A 6,167-nucleotide genomic window follows, 5' to 3' on the forward strand; every position below is an offset into this window, starting at 1 on the left:
ATCTAGGATCAGCTTCCCTATCCCCAATCCTAACCATAACCTTTAGTGGGGAAAATGTTAAACTGATCCAAGATTAGGGTCTATGGGCAATATCACCCTAAACCTACATTTGCAGCCAAACTTCCCAAAATGCCACCACCCACCCCTTTCCCCCTCAAACACTCCATTCCATTGGCTGTCCGTTAGCCGTATTGCCCAATGGAAAAGGCCCCTGAGTCGTTTGACTGCTTCTCTACTCCAATGAACTCCCTACTCCGATACAGCCCATTGCTGGATAAGGAGTTCTCGATCTGGGTGTCTGATACCTAATGGAGTAATGGTAGATTGGGGGGGAGAGAGAAAATAACTTTATTGAATTTTATACACTTGAAAAACATCAGGAGCACATCACAGTCAAGCGACTCCTATTTTCCACTTAAGTCAAATTTTCAGTTAGTCTCTAGTTGATATCAAAGCATGATTTAAGTGGAAGTTAGGATTTGACCCTTAGTTTCAACTATTCCTCTGGGCCGTATGTATCAACTTCTCAGAGTAGGCTTACTGATTTAGAATCAGTTTTGCCTTTTAGATCACAATGAATAAGATCATGGGACAGGGGTGAACTGATCCTAGATCAGCACTCCTACTCTGAGATGCGGCCTCAGGCCTGCAAAGGCTGACATTGGTTATTAAGATAAATATCTATATCACAGTAAGCAGTGTTGGTGTCACACCTCAAACTTTACCTCCTCAAACTTCTTGGCCTTGTATTGCTCTGCTCCCTTCAGGAAGTTCAAGAGTATGATGTCACAAAGCACGGTGCCCTGCGACCAATCTAAGGCAGAGAAAGAAAACAAGGTTGTAGAATAGAATAGAATTGAAGAAATGAGGGGAGAAGAGAGGAGAAAAGAAAAGAAGAGAATAACTATTTTCCACAGAAATAACTTCATTTGGGGAGACAGAGACATGCATGACACAAAGACATTTTCGAACTAGTCTACAGAGACTGTGTGGATAATATTATTATAAAGTTAAGAGACTGAAGGTGGAACAGATATGTTTTAATTTAAAACTAGCCTAGAGACGGTGTGGATACTTTGTGGATAGAAAGTAGCAACTGAAAAGAAGGGCTCACCACTCCAACTGATGTAAAGGCAGCTACCATGTTGATCAGAGTCGGGATCATGTTAAACTTCCCTGCCTGTAACAAACAAGTCAAGTACTTTACAGAAGTAAACACACGCAAACACAACCAACCACACACAACCAACCACACATACAACCAACCACACATACAACCAACCAACCAACCAACCACACACACACACACACAAACATGAGAGAGAGGAGACCAGTTAGAGTTAAATTATCGCTATTGTCGTCATCACCAATGTCATCATCTTCATCATCAGCATCTTCATCAACAACATCATTATCATCAAAATCATTATCAACATCATCATTGTCAACATCATCCCAAAAATCATTATCACCATCAACATCATTATTAGCATTATTATAATTATCATCACCATCATTATCATCATCAACATCATTATTGCCATCATCATCATCGCCATCATCATCAACATCATTATCATCAGCAACATCATTATCTTCATCATCAACAACATTATTATAATAATTATTATCATCATCATCGATATCAACAACATCATTATCATCATCATCCTCCTCACTTGGTAAAGTTGAAGAGGGGGAAACGAATGCTGTTCTTGATGAAGATGGTGAAGTTCTCCACCTCCATCATAGGATGCCTGAGGGAAGGTCAGAAAGAGAATCATGTTCCTTCATCAACACTCAAACACACTCGCACACACACGGTTACCCACGTCTTGATGTAGTCGATCTCCGCCTGGCACCAGCCTCTGATCTCACAGGTATTAAGGGTGTCGTTGAAACGTACACACCTGCCCGTCGGAAGACCTGAGGAAGAGAGGGAGGGAAGAGAGAGAGGAAGAAGGAGAGGATATAAGACACAGAAAAAGGGAGGACGGAAAGGGACAATAAATGACAAAGATCAAACCATTATTCTGGGAGAAACGGTTTGGCAAATTCTGTAACATCTTCTGTCTTCTTAAGAACATACAATAAGAAAAGGAAGAGAAAAAGTTGATCAGAAAAAGAGGAGAAACCTCACCATTTCCCCCAGGCTTGTTGAGGAACTTAGTGCAGTTGTTGTCGTGCGTACACTTGTATTTCATCTCACTCTGTGTATCACACATAGTACAGAGTTAGAGTAACACACAGAGGCAGACAGACAGATGGACGGACGAACAGACAGACAGACAGACATCGAGGCAGAGAGAGAGAGACAGACAGACAGAGCCAGGCAGACAGAAAGAGAAAGAGCATGTGGGGGGGGGCACAGAGGGCCAATGGGAGAGTAAGTGAGAGGGGTCTCATTTCGGGACAGTATCCCTGCACCTAGTTCTCTGTGGTGATGAGTTTGGTGATGATGCAGAACACAGAGGCCCCCTGTCAGACCACACACACACAATAAAAAAATCTCCCATTTTCATTGACCAGCACATCAGACCTGATGTCATAATCCACACATACCTCAGTATCAATATTTGGTGTCCATTTTAAGTATTAAGCAATGTTCACAGGACTTTTAACAAATACATTACCCACAAAGTGCTTACAACAACCCAGATATATACAAAGATTGAGCAAGCAGGGAAGACAGAGGCTATACAACAACTATACATGGCTCCTTAGGCTGTCTATCAATGCCAATTTCCCACATTAACCTCTTGAACCTAGGGGGCACTATTTTCATTTTTGGAAAAATAACGTTCCCAAAGTAAACGGGCTATTTTGTCAGGACAAGATCTAAAGTTTCCAAAACTGTAAAAATATTGTCTGTGAGTATAACAGAACTGATATTGCAGGCAAAAGCCTGAGAAAAATCCAATCAGGAAGGGACTCTTATTTAGAAAGCTCTGCGTTCCTATGCGTCCCTATTGAGCAGTGAATGGGATATCAACCAGATTCCTTTTTCTATGGCTTCCCTAATGTGTCTAGTGTCACAAGACATAGTTTCAGGCTTTAATTTTGAAAAATTAGCGTGAACGACAACATTGCGTCAGTGGTCAGCTGGTGGCTCTCAGAGTGATTTGTGCGTAATAGACAAAGGCGGCCATTGTGCCTCTCGCTCCTACTGGGAAGCCAACTGTCCCGGTTGATATATTATTGAATAGATATTTGAAAAACACCTTGAGGATTGATCATTAAAAACATTTGCCATGTTTCTGTCAATATTATGGATCTAATTTGGAATATTTTTCGGCGTTGTCATGACCGAAGTGGATTCCTCAACCAAATGTGAATTTCGGCTATAAAAATAATCTTTATGGGACAAAAATAAACATTTGCTGTCTAACTGGGAGTCTCGTGAGTGAAAACATCCGAAGCTCATCAAAGGTAAACGATTTAATTTGATTGCTTTTCTGATTTGTGACCAAGTTGCCTACTGCTAGCTGGACATAATGCTATGCTAGGCTATCGATAAACTTACACAAATGCTTGTCTTGATTTGGCTGTAAAGCATAATTTCAAAATCTGAGATGACAGGGTGATTAACAAAAGGCTAAGCTGTGTTTCACAATATTTCACTTGTGATTTCATGAATATTAATATTTTCTAGTAATATTTTTTGTCCGTTGCATTATGCTAATTAGTGTCAGTTTATGACAATTCTCCCGGATCCGGGAGGGTTAGTTCTAAGAGGTTTTAACATAAGGAATCCAAAAATCTGAGGCCATAGTTTGTGTGTGGTGTAGGTAGTGCCTAGAGGTAGGGTGCAGGTAGGGGATAGAGGTAGGGTACAGGTAGGGGATAGAGGTAGGGTGCAGGTTGGGCCTAGAGGTAGGGTACAGGTAGGGCCTAGAGGTAGGGTACAGGTAGGGCCTAGAGGTAGGGTGCAGGTTGGGCCTAGAGGTAGGGTGCAGGTTGGGCCTAGAGGTAGGGTGCAGGTAGGGCCTAGAGGTAGGGTGCAGGTAGGGGCTAGAGGTAGGGTGCAGGGAGGGGATATAGGTAGGGTGCAGGTAGGGCCTAGAGGTAGGGTGCAGGTAGGGCCTAGAGGTAGGGCCTAGAGGTAGGGTGCAGGTAGGGCTTAGAGGTAGGTTGCAGGTAGGAGATAGAGGTAGGGTGCAGGTAGGGCCTAGAGGTAGGGTGCAGGTAGGGCCTAGAGGTAGGGTGCAGGTAGGGCCTAGAGGTAGGGTGCAAGTAGGGCCTAGAGGTAGGGTACAGGTAGGGCCTAGAGGTAGGGTGCAGGTTGTGCCTAGAGGTAGGGTGCAGGTAGGGCCTAGAGGTAGGGTGCAGGTATTGCCTAGAGGTAGGGGCTAGAGGTAGGGTGCAGGTAGGTGCTAGATGTAGGGTGCAGGTAGGGGATAGAGGTAGGGTGCAGGTAGTGCGTAGAGGTAGGGGATAGAGGTAGGGTGCAGGTAGTGTCTAGAGGTAGGGGCTAGAGGTAGGGTGCAGGTAGGGTGCAGGTATTGTTTAGAGGTAGGGCTAGAGGTAGGGTGCAGGTAGTGTCTAGAGGTAGGGTGCATGTAGTGTTTAGAGGTAGGGGCTAGAGGTAGGGTGCAGGCAGGGGCTAGAGGTAGGGTGCAGGTTGGGCATAGAGGTAGGGTGCAGGTAGTGCCTAGAGGAAGGGTGAAGGTAGTGCCTAGAGGTAGGGGCTAGAGGTAGGGTGCAGGTAGGGGCTAGAGGTAGTGGCTAGTGGTAGGGTGCAGGTAGGGGATAGAGGTAGGTTGCAGGTAGTGGCAAGAGGTAGGGGCTAGAGGTAGGGTTCAGGTAGGGGCTAGAGGTAGGGTGCAAGTAGGTGCTAGAAGGTAGGGTGCAAGTAGGGGCTAGAGGTAGGGTGCAGGTAGGGGCTAGAGGTAGGTTGCAGGTAGGGGCTAGAGATATGGGTGCAGGTAATTCCTTGAGGTAGGGTGCAGGTAATGCCTAGAGGTAGGGGCTAGAGGTAGGGGATACATGTAGGGTGCAGGTAGGGCCTAAAGGTAGGGTGCAGGTAGGGGATAGAGGTAGGGGCTAGAGGTAGGGTGCAGGTAGTGCCTAGAGGTAGGGGATAGAGCCTACCGGTAGGTGATAGAGGTAGGGTGCAGGTAGGGGATAGAGGTAGGGTGCAGGTTGATCCTAGAGGTAGGGGCTAGAGGTAGGGTGCAGGGAGGGGCTAGAGCTAGGGTGCAGGGAGGGGCTAGGGTGCAGGTAGGGCATAGAGGTAGGGTGCAGGTAGGGCCTAGAGGTAGGGTGCAGGTTGGGCCTAGAGGTAAGGTGCAGGTAGTGCCTAGAGGTAGGGTGAAGGTAGTGCCTAGAGTTAGGGGCTAGAGGTAGGGGCTAGAGGGAGGATGCAGGTAGGGGATAGAGGTAGGGTGCAGGTAGGGACAAGAGGTAGGGGCTAGAGGTAGGGTGCAGGTAGGGGCTAGAGGTAGGGTGCAGGTAGGGGCTAGAGGTAGGGTGCAAGTAGGGGCTAGAGGTAAGGTGCAAGTAGGGGATAGAGGTAGGGTGCAGGTAGTGCCTAGAGGTAGGGTGCAGGTAGTGCCTAGAGGTAGGGGCTAGAAGTAGGGTGCAAGTAGGGGCTAGGGATATTTGTGCAGGTAGTGCCTAGAGGTTGGGTGCAGGTAGTGCCTAGAGGTAGGGGCTAGAGGTAGGGTGCAGGTAGGGCCTAGAGGTAGGGTGCAGGTTGTGCCTAGAGGTAGGGTGCAGGTAGGGCCTAGAGGTAGGGTGCAGGTATTGCCTAGAGGTAGGGGCTAGAGGTAGGGTGCAGGTAGGTGCTAGAGGTAAGGTGCAGGTGGGGGATAGAGGTAGGGTGCAGGTAGTGCCTAGAGGTAGGGGATAGAAGTAGGGTGCAGGTAGTGTCTAGAGGTAGGGGCTAGAGGTAGGGTGCAGGTAGGGTGCAGGTAGTGTTTAGAGGTAGGGCTAGAGGTAGGGTGCAGGTAGTGTCTAGAGGTAGGGTGCATGTAGTGTTTAGAGTTAGGGGCTAGAGGTAGGGTGCAGGCAGGGGCTAGAGGTAGGATGCAGGTGGGGGCTAGAGGTAGGGTGCAGGTAGTGTTTAGAGGTAGGGGCTAGAGGTAAGGTGCAGGTAGGGGCTAGAGGTAGTGTGCAGGTAGGGGCTAGAGGTAGGGTGCTGGTAGCGGATAGAGGTAGGGTGCAGG

This window comes from Oncorhynchus clarkii, chromosome 10 (genome assembly GCF_045791955.1).
Source record: "Oncorhynchus clarkii lewisi isolate Uvic-CL-2024 chromosome 10, UVic_Ocla_1.0, whole genome shotgun sequence".
Lineage (NCBI taxonomy): Eukaryota > Metazoa > Chordata > Actinopteri > Salmoniformes > Salmonidae > Oncorhynchus > Oncorhynchus clarkii.